This window comes from Ursus maritimus, unplaced genomic scaffold (genome assembly GCF_017311325.1).
Source record: "Ursus maritimus isolate PB19 unplaced genomic scaffold, ASM1731132v1 scaffold_5, whole genome shotgun sequence".
Lineage (NCBI taxonomy): Eukaryota > Metazoa > Chordata > Mammalia > Carnivora > Ursidae > Ursus > Ursus maritimus.
The window spans coordinates 15,907,237-15,934,568 of NW_024426663.1; the positions used below are offsets into that span (position 1 = coordinate 15,907,237).

At 37.8% G+C, this 27,332-nt stretch overlaps 1 protein-coding gene and 1 long non-coding RNA gene across 5 annotated transcripts in view; one reads left to right on the top strand and one right to left on the bottom strand.

Moving 5' to 3' along the window:
* Positions 1–27,332, top strand: part of KIAA0825 (KIAA0825 ortholog) — a 365,682-nt gene that overhangs the window by 308,061 nt on the left and 30,289 nt on the right. The window lies entirely within an intron of this gene.
* LOC103672174 overlaps positions 1–27,332 on the bottom strand; it is a 108,032-nt gene that overhangs the window by 28,415 nt on the left and 52,285 nt on the right. The window contains exon 1 of one of the 4 annotated variants that reach the window (XR_571106.2): positions 997–1,225. The exons of the other annotated variants lie outside the window; for them this stretch is intronic. This is a non-coding gene — a long non-coding RNA (uncharacterized LOC103672174). Of the gene's footprint in view, positions 1–996; positions 1,226–27,332 lie in introns of those variants that run through there. 4 annotated transcript variants of the gene reach the window in all.

The following is a 27,332-nucleotide window of genomic DNA, read 5'->3' on the forward strand; positions in this document are numbered from 1 at the left end:
GCATGTTGGGAGAGCCTCTTTCAATGGGATGAACTGACTTGTCTTCCCTAAATACACCAAAATCACAGCAAAGGAGCTTAGTATGGGGTCAGGAGGAGACAGTGAGAGGATGAATGCGAGTTTGGATACTGAATTTGAAGTAGCAGGAGTTCATCTTGGTGGAAGTATGCAGAGGTGCAAATATGGATGTGGAGCTCATCAAGGAGGTCTCAGTTGTGAGAGTCCTCAGGGATGCCTAGGGGTTGACTTGACAGAAGGTGATGAGATGGCCAAAGAAGGGTTTATAGAGTTAAAAGGAGGGGGGGGGGCTTGGGATAGGTGGAGGAGGAACTATGGGGTATTGACTGCTCAGACAGGGAGAAGGACAACCAGAAGAGAAGGAAGAAAGCAATGAGGAGAAAGTTTCTAGAAAGAACAAGCATTCATCAGTCCAAACGCCAGAGATGAAGACCAAAAGTGTTCACTGATTAGGCCAGGGAGATTATCGTGACCACAGGAAAATGCATTCAGCAGTGAGGCCCACTCTTTTCAAGAAGCTTACTGGAGAAGGAAAGGAGTCAAGGCATTAAGTAATGGGAGGTAAGGAAGGGACTCATAAAAGGGAACTAACAAAGTCATAACTAGATTAACATAATCAAATGGCTTTTAGAAAGATTATGGAAAATGGGAAGAAAGAAATACAGAATGCAAGTAACTTAGGCAAGTGAAATTAGCAATAATAAAAATAGAAGGAACTTGAATTCACAAATCTTTCCATCTTCACCTCATATTTAGATCATACAAAAACATATCTCTACATTCTCCATCAATATTTCCGCTCATCAATTTTTTAAAATACCTGACTCTTCACAACCCCCACAGTAAATCTAAGGTCAAATCTTTGTTCAGTGCCGCCTTCAGAACCCCCTTTTTCCATTCTTCAATCGATGGCATTTCCTTCATGCTGGTATACTGCTCGCGTTGATCTCTCCTGTGGCCCACGTAAAATGTACCTACCGTACGAACACCTGTGCTTCGTGCACACGAGGTCCGTTTTCTTACTGCTTTCATTAGCTTCTGCTCTCCCGTAGTAATAAATTCATATGTTCACTCAGCCCTGATCTCTTCTTAGTGCCATTCTGATCCTTCTTTTCCATTTCCTTCACCGTCATTCCATCTTGCTTCCCGAGTCCCTGAATATTTGTCATCCAGTGCTTTCTGCAACTTAAAAAGTCACCTTTCTGAAGCTCTCACTTCTATTTTCTTGTTCTTTGAAATTGTTTGCCTGTCATATTTCCTAAATGATTTCCTTAATAGAAAAAGAGAATCTCTTGAACAGTTTGATTTAGACTATCCTACTCTTTTTTTTTTAAGATTTACTTATTTATTTGACAGAGAGAGACAGTCAGCGAGAAAGGGAACACAGCAGGGGGAGTGGGAGAGGAAGAAGCAGGCTCCCAGTGGAGGAGCCTGATGTGGGGCTCGATCCCGGGACTCTGGGATCACTCCCTGAGCCGAAGGCACACGCCCAACGACTGAGCCACCCAGGCGCCCCTAGACTATCCTACTCTTAACAAAATATTGCATTTCACACATATAATTAACAATGTTTTAATGATTTTTTCTTTGTCAAAACTCAGGCTAGTCCCTCACATAAACATAGGGGAAAGTTTGAATGGAGGTTATTATTTGAAGGAAGTTCTAAACTGTGTCCCAGTTGCTTATGTGTGTGTTATCTTTCTATTGAATTGGGGCATTTTGACTCCTAGAATGCAAAAATAATTCTTTAAGCCTCTAGGAGCCATTAGGACATCAGCCAGTGTTATGTTTGCAAAGGGGCGCAGGAAGAAATAAAGTCTGATTAAGGCAAGATAAAGATGACCCAGGACCACAGGAATTTCTGACTATGAGCTCTGGAGCCACTAGAGTAGATAGCTTTGGGCAGCTAAGCTCAGCAAGAACACTCAATTATGTATTTAGGGGAAGAGGCTGGAGGAGGGGAGAGTGATGTTAATCGGGAAAGGATGTTGAGGTGAGACAAGGTCAAAATGAAAATGAACTTCTCTTATATCAGAAGTTTGCCTCAATGAATACAGGTCTATTTTGAAGGGTTTCCTTTTTATTATCTTTTTTTTTTTAATTTGAGGCTTTAATTTCCATTTCTCTTTTTTAAAAAAGATTTTATTTATTTATTCATGAGAAACAGAGAGGCAGAGGGAGAAGCAGGCTCCCCGCAGAGCAAGGAGCCCCATGCAGGACTTGATCTCAGGACCCTGGGATCATGACCTGAGCCAAAGGCAGAAGCTTAACTGACTGAGCCACCCAGGTGCCCTAATTTCCATTTCTTTTCAAATATGTTCCCAGTTACTTACTAAGAGAGGGAGGAGTCTAGCCTTTATAGAGCCTCTCTTTTCATGCATCACATTGGTTGTACGTAAATTTATAAGAGTCATCATTCCTTTGTTCACTTATTCACTTATTTATGCATATACTCATTCATGCATTAAAAAGTGGTGAGAGTGTGGTGTGTGCTAGGTACTTCCGCACTGTACAGAGCGGTAAATAAGACAAACATAGTTCCTCTTCCTTCCGGGGTTTAAAGTAGTATGTACAGACACAGAGAAACGTAGTCACAGTCCAGCATGCTAGACGTGTGCCGTGACAGAGAAGTACGGGTGCTGTCTGAAACACGGAGCAAGGACTTCAATCCAGAGTAGGAACAACAGCAAGTACCTGACAACAAGAACAACATTTTAGAATTAAAAGGATAGGAGTTGGCCAGGCAAAGCTGGAAGGAGGGGCAGAGAAGTGAAGGCAAAGAATCGAAGTAATATTCCATTCTAGAAAAGAGCACCGGTATCACTCAAGATGAGAAAGAACATTGTACTTTCATGTACGTGAATAAAGTTATCTGTGTCTGGAAATCAGAGTTAAAGAGTTAAGGTAAAAGATGAATCTAGGTCCCATGATAAAGGACTTTTGTGTGCTCTGCAAAGAATTTATCCTGAGGACAATGCGAGAATCAAAACTTTTAAATAAGGAAATGACTTAACCAGATCTCCTTTATAGAGAGTTGGTTCTCACTGAGAAGTGGAGATGGGTTTAGAAGGGGTGGGCAAGATAGGAGATAGTAATACCAACTTGCAAGTCACTGTTACAGTGATTATAGCCAGAGATAATGGTGTTCTAAATTAAGTTCGTGGCAGAGGGGATTAATTCAAAAGATATTTAGTAGATAAAATAGGACTTGGTGGTTTATCAGACAAAAGACAAAATAAAATCATGACGCTCAAATGTCTCATTTGGCCACTGGATAAATGGTTCTGTCATTCACTGAGATAGAGAACACCAGAGAAAAAGCCTTTTGTGAGAAGAAACACCCGAGATGCCTAGCAGAACTTTCAAATAAAAAAATATGAAGCTCACAGACAGATAGAAGCCAGAGTTATAGATCTGGGGCGTCATCAGCATACAAATGGCAACAGAATCTGGGAGAAATAAATGAGCTCACCCAGGCCAAGAGTGTACAATGCCAATGAATAAGTAATTATGTATTACTTGTTTGATAGCAGTCTCCATGATTAGACTTTAAGCTCAATGAAGGCAATAACATTATTTCTGTTCACTAGAACAAAACTTAGTACTTTGCCTATAGTAGACAACTGGTCAATAATTTTTGAATGAAGAAATAATACCCATGAAACCCCCATGGTCCATTACAAAAGAATATACAAATGTATGTGATTAATATTGATTATAACCAGTCAAATCCACACTTGCTCCAATAACCTATCAGGAACTACATTTTATACCTCCTTTCTGAAATGCATGCATCAAAATTGGGTTTGACTAGTTACTTTTTACATGAGAATATCTTTACAGCATACTGAGTAGCAGGCACTGGAGAAAAATGCCCTCATTGGTCAAGTACTTTAGACTGCCTCAATTTCCTTATCTATGAAATGAGGATCCCAGAGCTCGCGATAGAATGAAATGGCATAACATACACAGCAACCGAGACCACAGAAGTACTCTAATATTATTAATCGTACTTAAAATGTTATCAAGGGAGCACCTGGGTGGCTCAGTCGGTTAAGCATCTGCCTCTTGATATCAGCTCAGGTCTTGATCTCAAGGTTGTGAGTTCAAGCCCCATGTTGAGCTCCACGCCGGGCATGGAGCCTACTTGAAAAACAAACAAACAAACAAACAAACAAAAAAGTAACAAAACAAACAAAAAAACCATTATCCAGGTGGTACTTCTCCACGGTGTTTCCACATGTCTAGGATAGTTTTTGTTCTAGACTATCTTTTCAAGGATGTTTGCCTTTGAAAGATGTTGGCATAGCAAAAAGCCTTGGAAGACAGAGGTAGTGACTCCTTCAGGGCAGAGAGCAGATTTGTTTCTTCACCAGGATAATAAAGATAATAGCTCCCTCAGGGGCAAAAGGTAGGCAGGTTCTCTAGCGGTCGTCTTGTAAGAGCAGGTGTCCTAAGTTTGACATTCCTCAGCTGGGACACACACCCACTATGTGTGCAGCATCCGCCGGGGCCAATCCGCATTGCCCTGTGGGACTTGAGGAGCAATAGTAGCCAATGGAAACCTGAACTCATGTTGCCCGTAGTGCCCTGAGTAATTAAGGTCTTTGCCTCTTTCCTAAAGGCCTGTGTCTTTGTCAGCGTTTATGAAACTGCGGTAGCCTATTTTGTTGGCTTTCAAACACGGTAAAATCTCAGACCCTTCACTTTTCTTGAGAAAGCTGTCTCTTCAGTGTAGACCTATATATTGTAAAGCTTTGATGCAGATATTTTAAGACGCTATTTCCCAATCTTGACATTACATATTTTTCATAATTCTAATTATGAACAGTATCTAAACAGGAGACAAGACTGCTTATTTTTACTTTGAAGAATTCAGTCTTCTTATTTTTTTGATTAGGAAAAAGTTTGAGAAACACAAGACTATTTTGTTTTTAAAAATTTCTTCTTTTCTCACAATGCACGGAGGACAAATGTGTGTAGGACGGATCTTTACTATCTTAATAAATATGAAGTATCCCAAGTATATGTTGAAATCACACGCATATTCACAGTATTGACAGCAATCATTGAATAGACAGCATAGATAAAAAGCAGCCTTTGGGTCACAAAAACCACCTATGTGTTAAAGCAGAGTAACAACTGTGTATTTATGTACATGTCAAGTGATCTCTCATCTAACTTACCAGTGTTGATTCGGGTATGGACATATAATTCCTAAAATGACCCCAATTTTAATTTGTGTGTGTGTGTGTGTGTGTGTGCACGCGCGCGCATCGTTGCGTCCATAAAACACATAGTCACATCTCAGAATGCAGTTAGGGATATGCTTTGTAAGGAAATATCCTGAACCGGGAGCTAAAGATGAGGAATGTTCAGCAGGATCAAATGTGAGCAGATGAGATCCAGTAAAGGACAGTGTGTATAAGTTTTAAAAAAAGAGGGGCAGCAAAATAAAAGGCAAGAAGGTAAAAGCTGAGTTGCAAGGAGAACCCATGTAATAGACAAAATATACAAGAGATTGATCTTACCTGAATAGTCCAAGACAGGAAAAAGATAAAAGAAGAAGTAAAGGACGCAATCTGCCTTAATAGAGGAAGCTGGAAACAGTACTGGAGAGGCAGAGCAAGAAGGCCTTGAGCAGGCCAGACTTCCTACAACGAGGACCACTAACCTCAGAAAGGAGGAGTTCTCCATGATGACATGTGACCTTACTCCAGGAGACAAAGAGATTGACTTGAGAGCTCAAGAACCTTATGTCTCCAAAGACAGAAGACAGTAACTCATGCTAGTAAAAGACAGTGAAAGAGGAAGAACAGACTAAGAGTTTGGTAAACAGAAATGTTTGTGATACGGTGTTGTGTGGGGTTCCATGCATGTGAATCATTGGCACCACGTGGAGGGACTTGAGTGTTCTTAAATCACAGGTGTCACATTCTGTGGCAGAGATGAAACCTGAACTACGTTAAATAAACATGAAACTACACCAATCATATTTCTAAACTGTGTCTCCTTTGCCGATTTAGTTGTCATCCTGGGGCATCCATCTCTGGCCTAGAGAACAAACAGCTAGAAAAAGGTCCACTAAGAAGGCCAGAGAGAATGGAAGTTAGGAACACAGATTGTGATCTTTACTGACAGTACGTTTCCCTCTCTTATTCCTGGGTGGTGGTAGACAAGATAGGGCAATAATTAAAAAACAAAAAAACAAACAAACAAAAAACACCACTGCTTAGTTTTGTAGACATGGCCAAAATCTAAAACACTATCATATTTAAAATAAAGTGTCAGGCATTCTTGTTCTGGTATACCACATCTTTGTTTATTGTTCTGTTAGATAAAGCCTCTCGTCATTATACTGCAGGGAAAGCTGTTAACAAGGAAACTCAAATCCACACCCTAGACCTAATTTTTTAATACAGTTTCCTCTTTGATCTACCGTATCTCTGAATTTAATTATGAGGTCTAACGCGATGCCCTGCCATTGTATCTTTTGCTCTTCTTGCTCTTTCTGTAGTTAGTAAAAAAAAAAAAAAAAAAAAAAAAAAAAAAAGAAAGAAAGGAAAAAAAGAAAGGAAGAAGAGTTTTCGATTTCTTTTAAAGCAAGCTCATTTTCACTTAGTTCATTGAAAGGTGTCACCTTCTACTTCGTGTTGCTCCTTGGGTCCTTTTATTCTTTGTCTCGTGAACTGACACAATTACCATCTCTACATTCTGCAAATATAGCTTGCAGAGCGAATTTCCTAGGAATATAATTTTCAAAAGTGCCAGACACAAGAATGACTCTAAAGCCATTTGATGAGTTCTCTGTTACATCTCCTCATTTGCTTCCTTCCCAAAGAGATTTTTGATTTCTGCCTGGAACATGCTTATCAGCTTAAAGGTACGCAGCATCATTATGTGATGAAGATTTTCTTCTGCAGCAGCAAGTGCACGAACCTGGAATGAAGCGGTTGCTAATCATGTTGCACTAAGCAAATAAAAGTCAGAACCGACCTAATCTTGCTTGCCTAATATCAGTTCCTGCAGACTTCAAGTGTAATGTTCTAATCACTGGCACAAAACAGCCAATTAATTTGCTTTCCCTACGTGTTTTTACTGGCCATGATGCATAGGGGAGCAGTGCATTCGGTCATAATCATGCTCCACAAAGATGGGAAATGTCCCCTTTGAGCTTCCAATCATTAGGCCAGCTGAAGTGAAGACAAGCCCATTGACAAGTGAGAATGGCAATAATTTATTTTCTATTGATGGGTTGTGACAAATCATGTCGAAGCGGTGGCTGCATACTGTGGGGCTCAGCTAAGGAGGACTGTGATGGGCAAAGATGAAACCCTTCACAGCTCATTTAGTCCAAATGTAGCCACCTGGGTGGTGAATCGGTTCAACATACCAGCCCAGGCATTCCAGCACAAAATTAGATCGCTAACAGGCAGGCCATATAGGGGTTCCTACAAGGCATTAATCAACAGGGTTGAGCTGTCAAAATGCAGAGTCTGAAATTAAGAAACACCGAAAGGATGAAAATGTGGCAATGCTGTCAAAAAATCAAGAATGTGATTCCTACTGCAGGATTCTAGCCACCATTAAAAAAGCTTAGAAGAAAAATGAAGTATAAAGGGGTAAGGAGAGGCCTCACCCCTGTGGAAAATGTTCTTATGATTTTTACCCATGTTAATTACTAAAAGCAGCATGAAGATTTATGTAAGCAGGAGCACACCCCTTTTCAACTCCACACTGACAGGTCAGATTACATACAAGTCCTCCTTACCGCCCCACAGGATAGTTCATCCCTTATTTAAATTTCTTTTCTACCCAAACCTACTGATGTGCAGAGCATTTGATGTCTCACACGGCTTCTGAATACAGACACTTCAAACTCTGCAGCGTTCTTGGGCTTGCACTGCTTATTTTCCGAACACTCTTTTTGGTAGAAGAGAGATTTCTTGCATCTGGAGGTAGGTTGTTCGTGTGTGTGTGTGTGTGTGTGTGTGTGTGTGTGTAGAGAGAGAGAGAGAGAGATTACATTTTATCAGTGTTCTTTTAAGAGCTCATTATCTGTTTTCACATTGGAAAAAATATTTAGTGCCATAAACAAATCCAAACCACAGTTTCTGTAACTAGCTTTTCACTGCTCAAAAAACATGCAAAGTTTCTATGACCTAAAAATATATTCTAACTCCAGAAGAACTGCTTTCCAAGTCCCACACAGGTGTTTCGTAAAGTGTGGTCTATGGACCGCACACCAAAGTGATCTCGGGTGCTCACTGAAAATGCACGTGCACAGACAAATCTCTGGGGTGGGCCTGAGCCCTGGAATCTTAACTGGATCCCCAGGGTGATTCCGAATGTACAGGGCAACCGGGAAACCACTTTTTTCTCATGTGAACAACCCCCAGTCCATGTTCAGGTATAAACACTTGATTCTTTCCACCTTTTACACATCTCCCCTTGGACTAGCTGTGTTCCATTTTTCATAAACACTCTGGTGCTTTCACGTTCCATGGCTTTGCTCATGCTGTGCCCTTCATAGCCCCAAGTCCTATCTTCTCCTCTAAGATTCAACACAAACGCTCCCTCCTACATGAAGCCTTCTCCATGAACTCCCGGCTAGAAGTGAATCTTCTGGCCTCTCTGCCATCCTAGCCTTTTGTGTGTACCCTTCACAGCATCACCACCTTCTGCCTCCCGCTGCAGTGGCCTGGACACCTGCTTTATCTCCTAGTTACTAGCTCGTTCACTCCTTGAGGTCTGTCTTACATATCTGTTTGTACCTCATACCACCTCACTCATTGCCTTGTGCTATATGTACAGTAAATGTCTGTTGAATTGAGTTGCTGAGTAATAGATGTTAGTTAATTCAAACTCAAGCTTTGTACTTTTAAGTCATTCACAGAGATAAGGGTTCGTTCTTACTGCGTGCTCAGAATTCTCATTAGAATCTTGGAGTGGGTCTCCCTGTAAGCAGAAGTACATGAGGCCTGTTACTTTGTTTATTTGTTGGTTTTATGTAACTGCAGTTTGTCTGTAAAATGTTATTCTGCTTTAGATTTTCTAAATTAGCTTTAATGATATTTTCCCTGAAAGAATATTTAATATTTTAAGTCTTCAGCTGAAACAGATAAAGTATATTAATTATGCTGGAAAATAAATTACAGTACTACAAACCATACAGCTACTACGAACCATTTGTTTTGTAAGTATTCTTAGTTTTGTAAAAAAAAATACCATGACTGTATGGCCTTAAATATTTGATAGCTTTGTACAATGATCAACTGTCAGTGGCTATAACTGTTTAACTATGTCTGATTTAAGACTAATATCATGGACCTTAATATAGCCTAAAACAATAGGAGCCATGGTTTGGATTTTCATGACCTAAGAATAAATTCAGCCTGACTGTAAAGCAAAGAAATGTTTTACTTGGAGCCTCCCTATATCCTGGAGGTACACGAAAGATTAGAAACAGAAGTGGATGAATGCTATCGTTCTATCATTCTTGAAAGTAATATCTTTCCTCAACCTGTTGTAATTGTTTATTATTGCGGTACAAGTTGACATAGAACATTGTTAGTTTAAGGTGCACAACATAATGATTCAATATTGTATATATTGCCAAATGATCACACACAGTGAGTCTAGTCAACATCTGTCACCATATATAGTTAGGAAATTTTTTTTTCTTGTGATGAAGAATTTTAAGATCTACTCTCTTACCAACTTTCAAATATGCAATACATTATTATTTACTCCCCATGTTGTACCTTACATGGTAATTGTTTTTAAAACCCCCTTATAGGGTATCTTGGCTCAGTCGGTTGGGCATCTGCCTTCAGCTCGGGTCATGACTGAGCCTGACATCGGGCTCCCTGCTAGGCGGGGAGTCTGCTTCTCCCTCTCCCTCTGTCCCTACCCCCTGCCTGTGCTCTCTCTCTCTCCCTCCCTCTCTCTCTCTATTAAAAAACAAAACAAAACAAAACAAAACCTTTTACCTGTGATGTCCCTGTGTGTTGAGGCACCACAGAAACACAGGGAAAGAACGTTTGCAGGATACTTGAGAATATTACACTTGACAAAGTAAACTATAGATCAAGCCAAACTTGTTCTAGTCAGAAGAATGGTCCTTCATCTGCCTGAGTCTTCAATTACAACACTCTAGATGAGGACCAGGGGCCGAGAAGATGCCTCTTAGTTTCTTTCCTTGCCCAAGTTAATTAGGGCAGACTAGAGCCAGGGCAGAGTGGCTTGGAAAAGTTCTAAGGTCTGGGAAAGGATGCTTTTAGAAAGACAATGATATGCAAGCTTACCTCTTTCTGATACCTTGGATCGTTTTAGAACTGATGTAAAAAGTGCTTTTAGGGACCACACATTTCATAAAGTTTCTATCGTAGTTTAATAGTCATCTCAGTGGGTTTTGTTCAACTCAGTTGATAATTATAATGGAACAGAAAATGATATTGCATTTTTATTTATATTAGAGTTCTTGGCCACAGGCACCTAGGGAGCCCCTAGATATAACTAAAACCTAATTAGGAGGAAAGAACACTGCTGACTCAATATCTGAATTGGAGACTAAAAGAAACACAATAATCCCTGATATAAAAACATAAAACCATGTCAAAATAAATAACTAAAAAGGATACTACCTTTAAAATATGCCCTCTATTTCTCTAACCAAAAAAGAATAGTAATGTGGTATTTAATAAAATAGAGCCACTTTGATCCTCTGCTTATTCCTCCATTCCGGTGTGTGATAAATAAGCATGGAAAAAAGGAAAGAGATGAGAATCAGCTAACCCATGGTGTGAGTTTTTGGGAAACCTTTCATGTGTGAGAACTACTGAGGCACTGGATGAAAGTTCTTAACACTGACCTCAAGGTAGTCATGATAAAAGTACTAGAAGAACTCTTGATGAAGACAATAAGAGAATATATTTTAGACGCTTGAAGAAGCCACAGAGCACAAATAAACAAAAAATAGCTTGTCCTTAAGAAGGTATCTTGCCTACTTTATCAGCATTAAAAACCCAACTATGACCTATGCATAAAACTTGTGAATAAAAGGGAAGATGAAGACAAATGAAGACTATACATCTGAAGAGGCATGGCACAGAGAAACATAGGAAGTGTTCAAAAAATAATTCCCCAGAGTCTCAAATTACAGACAACATGGACTCTTGAAAACAATCAAAGGACAATTCAAAAAAGTGATACAGTGAAATAAAAGAAGATAAAAACTGAGCTGGAAAACTCAGGGGAAAAAATGAAAGAGAAACTAGAAGTCATCATAGACATGAAAACCCCATCAAAGGCAATAAAAATTAGAATCTACAGTTGACCCTTGAACAACATGGGTCTGAACTATGCAAAGTCTGCCTTTTTTTTTTTAACAGTACTATAAATGTATTTCCTCTTCCTTATGATTTTCTTCATAATGTTTTATTTTCCCTAGCTTGCTTTATTCTAAGAGTATAATATATAATACATATAATATACAAAATATGCCTTAATTGATCCTGTCATTGGTTAGGCTTCCATCAATGATGGACTATCAGTAAAGTTTTTGAGGAGTCAAAAGTTATATATGGATTTTCAACTGTGCAGGAGGTTTGTGCCCCTAACCTCTATGTTGTTCAAGGGTCAACTGTTTACTCCTGAACACAAAGACATGGGGATCGGAATTGAGAAATCAAATTGTGAAAGATAAATCTCACAAACAAAATTAGGAAAAAAACGATGTAAAAATTATTATAAAGAAAATGATAGATATGGTAAACAAAGGTTCAATGATCAAAAAATTTCTGAAGAAAACTACAGAACGAATGAAAAAAAATGATCTAAATATATAAGAAAACATTCCTAAAGAAAGATTTGATTTATATAATGCAAGGGCCCCTTAAATGTGAGAAAACTTAATACAGTATAATCAATACCAAAACATATGCTAATATAATTCCTGGTATTTAAAGATAAAATTATTTGGGGGCACCTGGGTGGCTCAGTCGTTAAGCGTCTGCCTTTGGCTCAGGGCGTGATCCCAGCGCTCTGGGATCAAGCCCCACATCAGGCTCCTCTGCTGGGAGCCTGCTTCTTCCTCTCACACTCCCCCTGCCTGTGTTCCCTCTCTCGCTGGCTGTCCTTCTCTCTCTGTCAAATGAATAAATCTTTAAAAAAAAAATAAAATAAAGATAAAATTATTTGGACATCCTAGCTGAGAAAGTAAGTCTTATAAAAGGGAGAAAACCAGGTGTGTCTTAAACTCCTTCAAAGCAGTACTTAATGACAGAGAACAGTGGGGCTGTGTCTATTAGTTTCCAGGCACAAAAAATATGATCTAAGAATTTCATTCATAAGCAAGTATGATAAGTTATCTTTCAAATATAAAGACAACATTCTTAAGCAGGTAAGAATTTAAGGTATTATAGCATCCATGACAATTATTATTATTAGCAAAAGATGAATCCAAATAAGCTACTTGGTAAAAACATGTAAGATTAAACAATTATGGAAATCTAGTTATATGGTTGAGTGTTATAAATCTCGAAAGTGAAAAATATATATAAATGTGCACACACACACATATATGTGAACTATTAAAGGGTGGAGAAAAAGGGAAGTGGTAGGCAGGACCATTGATGTGTTAGCATATCCTTTACTATCAGCTTTCAGAGATGCTTTTTTAAGTACCAACTTCAGCCACTTAATAGTTCTTTGATAGTATTTTTTCCCTTAAATTTAAAGGAATTTTAAAGGAATTCTAACAACTCGGTGAAGGAATGTTTCTTTCAAGCCCATTTTTGTCTCTTTCACTTCATTTCTTTCTTTCTTTGTTATTAAAGCCAGCATTTACAGAATAATCCCATTGGAAAAAATCTCCATGTCTTTGTATAAATGTAGATGCCTAGAAAGATATACACCAAATATCGAAGTTATTTCTGGGTAGTGGGATTTTAGTGATATTAACTGCCTTCTATAGATGCAAGCATATAAACACTTTTATGAATGAACAGTTTTAAATATCCAAAAAAACCAGGATACAAATTAAATAACAGAAAACTGGAGCATCTTTCTGATGTTGTCTTTTGTATATTCTTCCTTTTCATCTATTCCCGGTGGGGGGACGGTAGGTAAAACCCAGTTGATCAGCATAGGTAGGATGCTCACAGTGGCACAATATTAATCTTTGGAGAATTACAAAGAAAGCTAAAGTAATTTTTGCATAAAGAGCTTACAGTTTAACTGGATGGTCTTTAGTTTTTTGCGTTTATTTGAATGCAAGTGCCATGCTAAGGGTCTGTGTAACAGAAAGAGGATTTGCAAACAATCAGCTGTGCTATTTTTAGGTAGCTCTCTTATTCCCTGTTCACACCTAATCCAGGGCTCTCAGATCCAAGGAAATTGGTAATTTTTGGAGGAATTATTCAAGCTATAAGGCAACATCTTTGGGAGATGCTTTATGTGGGCTTGAAAGAGAAAAATATAGACCCAAACTCTATTTTACCTTAAGAATATATTTTAGTGTATGTCTCAAGTCACTATTTTGGTTGAAAGGAAATCCTTGACTGAACTGGCAATTTTCAAAGAAGTACAAATTTATCAGATTTTCATAATCCACATTACCTCAATAATGAAAGTGAATGATTTAACTCACATACTGTGTCCTAGATTTTGTAAAATAATTTGTTGCTGCTCTCTAAAGATCATTTTAGGATGAATTAGTTGTTTACAGATTTAGCTAGTTATCCCAATATTTTGTCATCAGCTACTTTGATTTTTTTTTTCTAAATATACTGTCATGTTTGTGGGATTCTGATTGCATAGCTATAAATGGCATTAACTACTTTTTATTGTCATTTTCATGATGGAAGCTAAAATTTTGAAGATTAAGATAACATTTCGTGATTGTCAAAGCTCCTAGCTTGACATATTACTTTCTAAAGTTAATTTAAAAAGATAGAATGATGGGGCCTTTGGCAGTTATCCAGGTTTACTGGCATAAAAATCTATGGGAAGGAGATGAGGCATTGTATTTAATATGATAGGTCACTTAAGCATTTGTGCAAATCAGATACTCAAATACCTGCTAAATGGGCAGGCTTCCATTTGATTGCGAGTACCTGCTTTGTGATCTCATCTACTTCCTTTTTTTTTTTTTTTTTTACAGTATATTTAAACATCTGATCACCCTCTAGATGTCTTTACCCAATACATGTCTTCAGTTTAATTGCAAAATTTGAAACGCTTTCTTAAAATCATGAATTTTTATTTGTTAAAATTAATCATGATATCACATGATTAATCACAAAGCTAATCTTTCATAGTGAGGGCTGTTAACATTTTTTAAGTGGATAATAACAAATTGCTCACTGCAGTTGCTTTCGTAACTTTTAGTTCTGTATATTATTTTGTCCTCCAAGGTAAAATGACAGAGTGAGCATACTGCATAAAAACCAAGATCATCACTCTTTCGCTGCCTATCACTCTGTTTATGCTTAACCAAGCATTTATTTATTAGTTCTTAATGGTAAGGGCTACAAGGTTACTACACCTGAGAGAAAAATCTCTAAGACAGGCTTTCTAATTAATCACTGGGAGGGTTCAGGAAGGTCTAGCTATTTCTATAAACTGAAGCATTTATGCACTCTATTGCAAGTGTTGATCACGAAAACGGCAGGTAATGCTTTATTTTTCGAAGTTTCTGTACTTCTGTTAGAAATAATGAACCCTCTACATGTCTCTCTGTGTGTACACATGGATGCCATTATTAAAACCAGAGCCTTTGTTCAGCTGAGGGTAGATGGGGAGAGTTGTAAAACAGAACAGTGGTACTATTATCTTAGGAAGGATACTAAAATGCCACCCACGATGCTCTGAATTGAAGACTACCATCTCAGAACAAAAAGCTCTGAGACAGTGCAATCAAGAGCAACAGTCCCAGGCTGACTCAGTCCATAGGGCATGCAACTCTTGATCTTGTGGTTATGAATTCAAGCCCCACATTGGGTTTATTTTAAAAAAGAGAGACACAAACACTATTTTGGGGCACCTGGCTGGCTCAGTCAGTAGAGCATGTGACTTGGCATAGAACTTAAAGAAGAGAAAAAAATAGAGCAACAGCCCCTGGTAGGGAGGCGTTAGCATATCCAGGACAATTTGTGGCTAGTCAAGTCAGCGGGAGCATTGTTCCATGTTAGTTAATTGTACTGAGTTCACAAACAAAAACTACAATGACACTTGCAGTGGTGCTTCATGTGCAATGATGATGTAACTCACAGGGTCAAGGCTCTTTCCCAGACCAACCTGAGTCACTGGGTTCTATTGCATCAACTTTTAGATAAAAAGGCACCCGGTTTTGCCATACTTAAAAGTCTGTTTGGGAACCCACACTCCTCTCCCCAGTCCTTGGCATCTGCTTTAGTGTGTTTCCTGGCACAGAAGCCTCCACAACCAGAAACAAAAAGCATTGACATTGCAGATGTTAATAGCCTGTTCCTCCTGTGTTAGTGAGGCTCTGGCAGAAATAACCACCTAAGCCACATGGTTGGCATAATTTACCTCTTAAGATAGTAATATTCATTTTGTAAGCCCAGCATATGTAAACAATAGAGAGATGTGTCCTCCCCTTCCTGTGTTCATGTAGCATAGCAGGCCAAGATCTCTAATCTTCCACATAAGCTACCCTTGTGATATTTCTCTCTTTCCTCTCCTCCATCTCCCCTTATTTATACAATCTTTACATTTCATATTTTAGTTGCAAGAGATGGAATAAACAGTAGCCTTTCAGTGTTCAGCAGCTATGTAGATGCTTGCTTACTCCTGTATATGCCAAGAACAAGGCTGTGGGCACTGAGACCCTACTGCATTTTATTAAAGAAAGGCACCTTGCCCAATGGCCACTGCTTCCTGTCCTTGTATTGACCAAGGATTCTACGGGTCACCCTCACAGGCTCAAGCACCTCTTCTCCTCATTTTTTAGGTTTTATAGATCATGCTTTGGCAAAATACTTCTTATACAGATAGTGCTATAGTTTAAGAAGAGGAACAATCTCTAAAAATTCAAAGAAATTGATCGTTTAAGGTCCTGGGAAATAGTAGATCTGAGTATATTAGGGGAGAACAAATCCAGAAGAGGAGTTTCTTAAAAGGAAGCAGAATGACAAGGATTAGGAGCAGGAGATAATAGTTATTCTGATATAGGAATTTTTTTTTTCTTTGTGGGTTGGTTTAATTTGGTAAGTGGTAGAATGAGATGTGTAACTTCATCCAGGTCAGAGGTCAGAGGTCATGAGTTCAAGCTCCAGTTCTGTTTTATTTAGAATGTTCCATACTGGCAGAGTAGAGTCCAGCAGCCTGAAAGCAGCCCTTCTACAAAGTTGCAGGTGCTGGCCATTGGTGGTCAGCCTGCAATGCACAGAAATGGTAAGAGGCTCTGAGGGGCCATGGGCAGACTTTCAACAGCATCTCCCACCATTGGCATTGAAGTTATCTATCAGTAATATCACTAGGTACTAATGCAGCCACATCCTGTTAAAGCAGAAAAGGCTTCAAGAAGAGAGCTATAAATTGATGACTGACTGGTCAAATTAAATTTGAGGTGCTATGAATAACCATATCTTAAACATTAATCTTATACAAATATGTATTATAATGACTATAGCATATATGTGCTTCTATTGATTCTCAAATATTTCAAATTGCATAAAATTTTAAAAAATTTAATATTTTTTCTACATTGATAATATGAAATAAATTCAAAATCTATGTTAGAACCTATTGGATTTTTTTAAAAGATTATTTATTTGTCAGAGAGAGCATAAGCAGGGGGAGTGGCAGGCAGAGGGAGAAGCAGGCTCCCTGTTGAACCCAGGACTCTGGGATCATGACCCGAGCTGAAGCCAGATGCTTAACCAACTGAGCCACCCAGGCATTCCAAACCTATTGGATTTTTAAATAGAAATCATGGATGCAGGGCGCCTGGGTCTCTCAGTTGGTTAAGCGGCTGCCTTTGGCTCAGGTCATGATCCCGGGGTCTTGGGATTGAGCCCTACGTCAGGCTGCCTGCTCAGTGGGGCACCTGCTTCTCCCTCTCCCGTGCTCGCTGTCTCTCAATCTGTCAAATAAATAAAATCTTAAAAAAAAAAAAAAAAGAAATCACGGATGCTACATTTATGTTTTTATTTATGCCTTATGTTCTCTAGAACAAGACTGAAGGTAATAGTCACACACATGCTCCAGATCATAACCCAAATTCTTTCACTGGGAAATTAAAGAAACTGGACTCAGTCAACAGAAAGGGGAAAGATCTGATTTGTCCTCAGACAGAAATGGGTATGAGTTTTACCTGTGCTGTTTTGCCCCATGACTTTGAGTAAGTCGCTTTCTCTCTCTTAATCTCAGCATTTTTATCTCTAATTTAGAGAATGAGACCCCACAGAGCTATAATGAAGGTTTGGTAGAATGATGTTCAGACAGTACCCCAGTCCTGATGTATCTATACTCAGCTAAGATTAGTTGAGGACCCCGGTGAATACATGGCAAAAAATGCAAGACTGAAGTAATTAGATGTTGCATTTTGTGATACAGACGTTAAATGTGAAGGAGTTGAGAGTCCCTGAGAGCTGAAGTAATCAGACAAAATTTTGTAGAAATTTAACAAGGGTCTATAAATATGGAGAGGATTAAGAGTGTCTTACTTAGCCTGTTTGGGGGTGGATTAACCAAATACCAGAGACGGGGTGCTAATAAATAACAAACATTCATTTCTCAAAGTTTTAGGGGCTGAAAAGTACAAGATCATGGCACCAGCAGATTTGGTGTCTGCTGAGAAGCCACTTTCTGGGTCACAGACAGCTGTCTTCTTACTGTGTCCTCACATAGTGGAAGGAACAAGGGAGCTCCCTGAGGTCTCTTTTATACGGGCACTAATGAGGGCTCCATCTTTATGACTGTTCACCTCCCAAAGTTACCACCTCCAAATACCATCATATAAGGGAGGAGGTTTCAGTGTATGAATTTTGGGAGAATGCAAACATTCGGTCTATAGCATGGAGTAAGATGAAAGCTTGCTAGGTGAAAGAACGTGAGGAGGTGAAATCGATCAGATCCAGGTTAGCCTGCTTCGGCCTGACAGTGACAGGAGAGGATGGCAGGGGATGGGTTTGGAGACAGGCAAGTCACTTCATTTTGGAGTTCTAAGATTTGAGGTAACTAGATGTCTCAGTGAGAATATGTCTCACGGAGCTAGAGATGGGGGTTGGCATTCTGAAGAGGCTACAGAGTTGCAGGTCACCAGCCTCATAGTGATAGTTAAAACTCAGTGAGCTCTCAATGAAAGAGAGGAAAGAGCACAGACAGAAAACTGAGTTTGTGGAGGATACTATCTAGTTATAGAGTAGAAAGCAGAAGCAGCCCAATCAAAAGTAAACCCACCAAGAGGGGTGGTCAGAAAATTAGGAGGAAAGCTAGGATTGTGGTGTGGAGGCCAATGAAAGAATGGCCTTCAGCAAGAGGGGTGTGGCTGGAATCCTGGGGAGCGCAAAGAAAGGAGACAGTCTATGAGTGGCTGCTCCCCCCTTAGAAGAAAGAAACCAGTAGAGCCAAAGTGAAGAGCCCTGGAAGGAGAGCCATTGTTTGCGGAAGAACACTGATCATCTGTTCTGCTTCTATTGGTTTTGCCTTTCCCTTGGGTTCACTTGTGCAGATGATCTTCTTTCTGCTCTTCCTAATCTCCTGCCTCCACATCCCCATCCCTAGACTTACCATCTTTTTGTGCTGTGCCAGAAACCACCTCTTTTATTCACCCTTAGAACAAATGGGACAGGCTAAATCTTTAAGAAGAGACTTTACAAGGTACTAAGAGACAACAGAAGAAATAAACAGAAGGCAGTACACAGTATGGACTCTCCAGAACTAGACCACCTTTTTTTCAAACCCAGCCTCTCCCATTCAGTTGTTTCATAACCTTTGCAAATTACTCAATCTAGCTGTGCCTTGGTTTTCTAGTCTGAAAAATGGGAGTAATAATAGTACATATTTCATAGGGTTGTTGTGAGAAGCAAGTAGATTTAAGAAAGGTAAAACTCTTAGATGAGTGCCTGGAACATTTAAAGTGCGATGTAAGTATTTGCTATTAAATAAATACAGAATAAAAACAATTGAAAGAGCAACATATATGTTTGAAAGTATAAATACTAGAGCCAGAATGCCTGGGCTCAAATCCCTGCTCTGTCATTTACTGGGGTGTAACTTTGGACAAATTACTTAACTTCTCTGAGCCTCAGTTTCTTTAGTTATAAAATGTGATATAATATTAACTACTTCATAATTGTAAGGACTGAATGAATCAATTCATGTAAAGTGCTTAGTAAGTACTGAATAATTAACAGCCATTATTAGCTCCGTGGCTTAGCAGTGCAGCATTCCGACCACGAGGGATCACGGTGTGGTCCCATCTCACAGCTGATACGGATAGGCAGGCTTCCCGGGCGTCCTGGCAGTCTACCATGGTAGATACAGCTTCTTTCATGTCTTTATCTCTTTACCAAAAGCAGGATATATTGACCACCCATTCTTTCACCTACCGACGTCTGTTCAGATTTCCCTTCTGTGGTGACTGTGTGCTAACCTCACCCTTCAGGTGAACCTCTCAAATCAACTGGGCCAGGGTGCTTTCTCTTAGAAAACATTTTTTATTTTTTAAAAGATTTTATTTATGTGGGGGGGGGGCATCCACTGAGTATGGAGCCCGATGCGGGGCTTGATCCCAGGACCCTGAGATCATGACCTGAGCTAAAGTCAGAATCTCAACCGACTGAGCCACCCAGGCATCCCTAGAAAACATTTTTAACATAATCATCTGCACTTAGCATTTATTTAACAAAATGCAAGCACAATTACAAAATGAAGACAGCATAGTCATAAACAGAGGAGAAGGAGAAAGGAATTTGTTACAGGAATTTAAAGGTCATGGCTCTAAAAGCAGAAACATGCAGGAAAGTCAATTCCACATCTAAAAAGTCTGGAAATGTTTTTTATGACAGAGCTGGGGGCTTTTCAGGTCAGGGATGGTGTACCTGGGGGGAAGCAAATCTTGCTGTAGCTGGAGCCTGAACCTAGCTACGTCTGCCCAGAACCACCATTTCTTGCACTGCTGTCCGTGCAGAGGACGGCAGGCAGCACCAGCCTAATATAACCATTCTGTCACTTGCACAGACAAGGGTAGTTCAGGAAAAGTTTTTGTCAGCTGGATAAAGAACTGCCTTTATACACCAAACATTTGGATGTTTCAGCTTGCAGTTGCTGTGCAATCAGCAAGTGTCCATATGAAGATAACTTTAAATAGTCATTTTCTCAAAATAACAATCTGTAAAACATAAATAGTAAATTTCTTTTTACCATAAAAGAAAATTAGATTATCAGAAATAGAGGCTGTAAGTCATATGTTGTACGTCTGAACTTTTTATGTACCATAATAACTAATCACTTGGCTATCAGGGCACTGGGGAAATTACAATAAATTATATTTTGTGCGGTATGCACCACATGAATGAAGCCAAGAATATTATAGAAGTGACCTTCACCTTGTGTGATGTCATAGAAAAAAATGCTGCTGCCCTAATAACTTCATAGGGTTAATTAGTTTCAGAGAACACACAAGAGGCGGCGATGTCACAGAGGTTTTTATTTTCTTTCCCGTGGGAAGTTGGGCTAATAAAAATGAAAAACATTTCAAGTAGCTATATAAGAAAGAAGAGTTGCCTAGTTAGAAGGAAATGCTTTAGTACTGTCCCCTTAGAAGGCCTCGTTCTCCTTCTCCATAAGCTGCAAATCTCATTGTTTTCTTGTGCATCTTTTACCTCCGATTTGGGAATCTCTGAAATGGCCTTTGTTTCCAAAACCTTCTGTGAGGATTTTTTTTTTAATTTGCTAATGAACATGAATCCATTTCATCAGATAAGGACCTCTGCAGATAGGGAGACATTTATCTGTATAAAATATGCAGCTTTGTTTGGTCTTGTCACTTGGTTCCCCAGTGGGGGTGGAGGTAAAGTTTCCACCAGTCATGCTGATTTCAGATGAATAGGGTTACTGGTGTCAAAGATGGGCTCCAGCACTCCACTGGCATCTGGGATACAGAAGGCTAATTCTTCTGAATAGAGCCATTGATGATTACATTTTGGAGAAACTTAATCATAGAGTAATTAGGCTTTAATTCTTACAAAAACTTAGAATTAATTGGATCTTTTATATAACTTTTCTTGTTTGATTTAAAGTACCATGTAGGTTACAGAAACTTAAATATGGATTTAATTAGAATTGTTTTATGATTTTAATGAGTCTTAAAAGTCTTTTGATGAGCAGCTTGTATAATTATGGTATTTAAAATGATTGGGTAAATGCATACTTTTATAATTTACCTTTCAGGAAACTGTATTTTTTGGAGACTATTTTTTGCATGATGAATTGTTTCATTTTATGTTCAGTTTTTGTGGGGATGGGTGCTTAGTCCTGCCCCTAATCACCGAAATGTTTTCTCTCTAGAATGAAATTAAACTTTCATAGAATCAAAAGTATCAGGCCCAATATTACCATTAAATTTAATCACAGAAATATTTTTGGTTTTATTATAAAGAAGACTGAATCACTAGTAAAACTTTTAGCTGGGGATTCAATTTCCCTCCATAATCAGGTACAAATAAGTTACCTGAAGACAAGCTCTTTTTCTGTAGAAAAAAGGTAATTTTAGGCAAATGACTTGAAATTAAAAAAAAAGTGAAATGAAGCATTGAGTTGTCAACTTTTTAATGCACTGTCAAAACGGGAAATGAATACTTCCAATAAACCTGAAAAAATTTTAAATTAGAAAAGGAAAACATTGCTTTCTCCTCTTTCAGTAGGTCCTATTCCAACCTACACTCAATCACATAGCTAGCATTTGATATTTTTTTCTGATGATTTTTTAAAAAGTACTAAATAAGTAATATTAGGACATATGTTTTCATTTTCCATTTTTAATGACATTATTATGTTATGTCTTTATGTTCTATCCTTTACTTTCTAGGTTAGGGCAAATTACTTACATGTGCTTGAAAATCCATCAGTGCAGTTCACCATATCATAAGAGTATAGGAGAAAAACCATATTGTCATTGCAATAGATGTAGAAAGGCCTTTGACAAAACCTTTTCGTGATAAAAACTCTCAGCAAACTTGGAATACAAGCAAACTTATTCAACTTGATTAAAGACCCCTATGAAAAACCTACAGCTAACATCACACTCAAAGATCAGGAACAAGACAAGGATGTCTTTTTTTTTTTTTTTTGGTAAGATTTTATTTATTTTTTAGAGAGAAAGAGAGAGCGGGGGGGGGGGGGGGGGGGGGAAGGGAGCCTGATGCAGGACTGGATCTCAGGACCCTAGGATCATGACCTGAGCCAAAGGCAGATGCTTAACCCACTGAGCCACCCAGGCACCCGGCAAGGATGTCTTTTATTTAACATTTACTGAAGGTCCTAGCCAGTGCAGTAAGACAGATAAAGGAAATAAAAAGGGATGCAAGTAGGAAAGGGAGAAATAAACTATCCTTATTGTATATGACATGATGGTACAGATATAAAACATAAGGAATCCACAAAATAGCTACTAAGTCTAATGAATAAGTTTAGGAAGATTGCAGGATACAAGGTCAAAATAAAAACAGCATTTCTGTATACGAGTAACAAACAAGTGACCCTGAAAAAAATTTTAAAATCTCCACTTAAAATAGCATAAAAGATACTCAGGCATAGATTTGTTTAAAAGATGTGCAAGACCTGAACACTAAATCCTCTAAATCTCTAAATTCTCTACATTCTCTGATCTCTAAATTGTACACAATCCCAATCAAAATCCAAACAACATTCTTTGAAGAAACTGACATGATTTAAAATTTATATTAAAAGGTAAAGGGCTCAGAATACCCAAAACAATTTTTAAAAAGGAAGACAAAGTTGAAGGCATTTTATCACCTGGTTTGAATACTTGGTATAAATCTACAGATCAAGACCATGCAAATCTCACATAAGAATAGGCATGGGCATATATGGACATGGATAATACCAGTGAGTCCAGAAATTAATCCAAATTTACATGATCAATTCATTTTTGAGAACAATACCAAGGTAATTCAATGGAGAAAAAATAATCTTTTCAACAAATGATATTAGACCAACTTGGGTATCTGTATGGGGTAAAATGTTAGGCTGATCCTTACCTTCCATAAAGATTAACTCAAAAGGAATCTTAGGCCTAAATACAAAAACCTAAACTACTAAACTTCTGAAGAAAAGAAAAAAAGAAAATCTTCATGACATTATTAAATAACATATAAGAAGCACAACCTATAAAAGAAATAAAGCTAAAATGGACTCTCATCCATATTAAAAACTTTTGTTCTTCCAGAAGACAGTTAAGAAAACAAAAAAGCACACCAAGGCTAGAGAGACAGTTTCACAGAACATTTCTGACAGAAAGCTTGAATCCAGAATATATAAAGAATTCTTACAACTCAATAAGAAAAAGACAAACAACGACTGTTTTTAAAACGGAGGAAAGATTTAAACAGACACTTCACAGAAGATGATATACAAATGGCAAATAAACAGATAAAGACATTCAACATCCTTGGTTATCAGGGAAATGTAAATTACAACCACAGTGAGATAATAATACATACCGACTAGAATGGCTAAAATTAAAAGGACTGACAATAGTAAGTGCTAGTATGGATGTGGAGCCTCCATACGCTGCTGGGGAGGAATGAAAAATGATACAGCCATTTTGGAAAAGAGTCTGAAAGTACTTCATAAAGTTAAACATACATATTTACCATAGAACCCAGCTATTCCACTTCTAAGTATTTTACCCAAGTGAAGTAAAAACAAATGTCCACACAAAGATGTTGCTGCAAATGTTCATAGCAGCATTATTCGTAACAACCAAAAGAGAAGCAATCCTAAAATCTATCAAATGTTGAATGGATAATCAAACTGTGTATATTCCCTATTAGGAAAATAGTACTTGGTAATAAAAAGGACCAAGATTTTAATAACTCAAAAACATTAACAGATCTCAAAAATGTAGTAAGTGGAAGATTTTAAAAACCAAAGACTAGGTACTAGATGATTCCAATAATACGAAATTCTAGAAAAAGCAAAACTATGATGACATAAAGTAGATCAAGTGACTGCCTACAGCCAGAATTGGGAAATGTTATTGAGTAACAAAGCATGAGAAAACTTTTTAGCATGAGGAAACTTTTCTGTATCTCAATTACAGAGGTTCAGTGAATTTAATTGTATGAAATTACCAAAATTCTTTAAACTGTTCACTTCAAATTCATGAATTTTATGGCATGTAAATAGTACTTCAATAAAAATTCCTAAAAAAAATTTTTTTTTTCATATGGAGTTTCCCAAGAATTCAATAGTATAATTTAGATGAGGTCTCTTATCTGTACTGTATCTTTTCATTTTTAAAGATTTGTACTTCAAGTTTTTCCTCAACTACAGGATTAAAAATAATGCCTAGTCAAAAGGTATACAAATGTAAACCTATTAGTCATTTAACTATTTAGATATTTTCTTTTTATGGAAGGGGCCAAAGGAGGGCCAAAACTGTCTAAAAGCTTTAGAAGTGATTCAGCCTCCTTTATAATGAAAACACTGCTGTTTTAAGAATGTATTCAGAAGATCCTGGGTTTGGGTACCAAAGGATATAATCATATAGAAGTTATTCTGTGATTTTTGTTTTCTTCTTTGTTTTTTGGACTATAATAATTCTAGCTAAGAACCCTGATAATGTAGAGGATAGTGACTGGTGGGAAACATGCAATTAAGTGAGCTTACAAATCATGCTGCATTGGAAAGGGCAACGTGATTCTGCTGTTGTAATTATCAGGGAAACGAAGAAGTATGTTCTTATTTGTCTGCCTTTCTGTGTACCTCTTGAAAATGCCTTTTTCCCAACCTTACTCATCTTAGCAGTCCATTTAATCAACTTGATACAAAACTACTACTATTACTAATAGGAAGTCAAATGTTGTAGAGACAGAAACATCTACTGAATACAAGTCAATATGTAAGCAAATGGTGCCTTTCCAATATGGTTACACAAATGCCCAATCTATTGCTTCTTTTGGCTTCCATTTACTCTTTCATAAAGTGTCTCTTCAATACTTTGAGCTTCAACACTATTTTCTGAGCTAATATTAAATCACTACATACAAAATTGGGCATGTCTAGGTCTTTGGCACTAAGCAGAGTCAATCTATTGAAGATAATCTTCTTAATTGAATGACTGTAACCTAGGAGACGTTATCTAAGAAACTGTCAAATTATCTACTTATTTTATATTTTGATTCCTATTTATTATATTTAAGTGGTTGAGTACTTTTTTTTTTTTTTTTAAAGAAAACAAAATCCTCCTAATGTATGCTGAGCAGATTTACTAGCACATCCCAGATCAGGTATTTCCATCTTAAATATCCAAATATATAAGTAGGATTAATTAAGAAAAGATATATTAGTTTTCAAATATTTGAAGGGCTCTTACCACCATGGGAGATGGTCTTGGTTTTGAAATTTTAACTGGACAGTTTAATTGAATTAGGTAATTTCATACAAGTAAACTGGATTAAATTGGTTGGATGATTATATCTTCCCAATCAAGATACAGCAGAGTTCCCTCATTCTAAAAAGTTTTTCTCTTGCCTCTTTGTTCTCAGTAACATTTTCCACCTCTGGCTCTAGTTAGTAATTTACCTACCACGGGAGATGGTCTTCTTTTGAGCTGTTTTAGAGGATAATTTTTACTAATGGATAGGAGTTAAAGAGGTACCAGAATGGCTTAAGGGAGAACTTTTTGACACTTAGATGTTAAGCATCAATTAGGTCTGAATACTTGCAAACTTAAATTAATGCCTCCAAGTCTTTTCCCATTCCAGCGTTCTAGGACTCTCCTGCATGCTCTGGAAGGGCATGTTCTAGTTAACTGGCATTTTCTGAATAACCCTAAATTAACTCTGAGTAATTCTTCAGGTTTTTGTTTCAAATACTTGGTGAAAAGTCTTTATAAAATGTGTTACCATTGTGTTCTGTCGTATTTTCCTGGTGTACATTATATTAGATTTGTTTTCTTTGATGATTGAGAATGTCGTGATGACTTGGGAGTCACCATCACTTTTGAACATTAATTATCACTGATAAAATTACCAGTGTAGAATATGAGAGTGTTTAGGTCCTGTAATTTGCTTTTTAAAAAATGACTTCCTGTTCTCAGTTTTCTGTTTTTCATCTTCCCTCCATCACCCCCTGACCCCCAACTCCTCTTTTTTTCCCACTCTCTATCCCCAGTTCCATCACTGGTTTGCCAATCTGAATCTGAACTGGTTAAAAATGCCAGTGTTCTTTCCTGTTTGTCTTCACACCTTTTTAAATTTACCTTTCTCTTCTTCCTATTTAACAACTCCTTACCTTCCTCCCTAAAACTTAGCCTTATTACATGCCTGCATGGATTATTTCAACAGCCTCCTTGTTTCCAGTCTCTCCCAATTCTGATTCACCTTTGTATTTCACTGTCAAACTAAGCTTGTACTAATTCAGGAATTCATTTCTCAGCTCAAGAACTTGCAGTGATTTCCCATTGCATGATCCATCAAGTCCAACCATTCCCTCTAGGTTTTTAAATCCCTCCACAAATGGTTGTACTGCATGACTTCAGATTCATTTGTTGTTCTATACACACTGGCTCTTCTCTGCCTCTGGAACACGTTACTACTGTCATATCTTTACTTGAAATGACATTGTTGCTCAGTCATCTTTTCTCTATTCAAACTAAAGGCATCCTTCAGGTACCAGTTAATTTGCAAAACATTCTCTGGCAGCGCCTATCCATACTAACCTTTTTTTCATATCCATACCTTTAAATTTCTAATGAATGGAGAATGCTTTGCTCTCAAGGACTCCTTCATTTTTACACATTATCTCTATCTCTGTGCTGGACTGTGAGGTCTCTGAGGGCAAAGACCAGGTCTTACATTGAATTTGTTTCCCCAATACTGTTAAGTGAATACAGGGCACATAGTGCGTAGCTTTCCTAACTTTACAGTATATGTTTCACGTATTTGTCCCACTAACTATATATTCCATACATAAGCCAATCTGTAGGTGTTTAGTTTATCACACATTCACAACATCATTGTCATTCAATGTCCTTAAAATCTCCTCTTACCTCTTTTTTTTCCAAATGTAAATATTATTCATTACTTTATGAAGAT